This window comes from Bubalus bubalis, chromosome 18 (genome assembly GCF_019923935.1).
Source record: "Bubalus bubalis isolate 160015118507 breed Murrah chromosome 18, NDDB_SH_1, whole genome shotgun sequence".
Lineage (NCBI taxonomy): Eukaryota > Metazoa > Chordata > Mammalia > Artiodactyla > Bovidae > Bubalus > Bubalus bubalis.
Genome location: NC_059174.1, coordinates 45,299,267 through 45,300,252, shown reverse-complemented (window position 1 = coordinate 45,300,252; position 986 = coordinate 45,299,267). Strand labels below are relative to the sequence as shown.

Below are 986 nucleotides of genomic sequence, written 5' to 3'. Positions count from 1 at the left end.
GCACCTGATTTGACTCCAAATAATTGAGTATTTGACTATCCCACATGTACTCAGGGGAAAGGATCTTGGTGGGTTTGTGATAAAGCAGGTATTTGTTCAGATGGCTCTCATCATTTCACGTGGCCTCGATGTGACTGGCCTGGTCAACCATCATCGCCCTCATGGCAGGCCTTGGCAAGTCTGTAAACCTCTGGCATGGACTCCCCAAATAAGGCCCCTATGTAATAAAAGTCCTCCTTATCTTCAGGAATATGGGCCTGTGATGGAGGCCAGCATTCATATTCAAAGTATTTCCAAGTCAATCCATAGAAGCCAGGATGGAGGATGCCGAACAAGGAGGAGAGGATCTCCACGCCCACATCATCACTAAACTTCATGTCCACATTTGCACACACAAGGTAATCCACTTCCTGGTGGAAGCGCTGCTCAATAAAATTGCTGGTCACCTTCATGCAGTGTATGGAAATCTGCCAGCAGGCATACCTCTGGACCTTGAAGATGACCATCTGCCATCCTTTCTGAAGGCGAATGAGAGGAACATAGTCTGGCGATCAGTGAAGATATAGTAGTTCACCCTGTGTCCCACCATAAAGTACATCTCTGCCATCTCCAGGAACAGCTTCAGGTGGAAAATGGTTTTTTTTTTTTTTTTTTTTTTTTTTTTACAACAAACACAATTAATCCAATGGCGATGTTCTGAAGCCGGAACTGCTCATTCAGGATATCAATGTTGAAAGTCCCATTCCAGATGATGGGAGCTGCCCAGGGGGTCATAAGAAGGACATCTTTCCTAGATGGTACAAGTACATCTGGTGGGGGATACACCATCCTTGATAATTTTACACTTTGTGGTGTGTGGTGTTCTTTAATAGTTATGCTTGCCTTAGTTGGGATGTTTTCCAGTTTCTGGTTTCTGGGGTTCAAGTAACAATAGCCAAGAAAAGCTATGATGAAAACTGTTAAAAGAAAGTTCACTCAATGAAACA

General features: G+C 43.8%; 1 pseudogene; it reads right to left on the bottom strand.

Moving 5' to 3' along the window:
• Positions 1-72: 72 nt before the first annotated feature.
• LOC112580388 lies at positions 73-986 on the bottom strand (annotated as a pseudogene).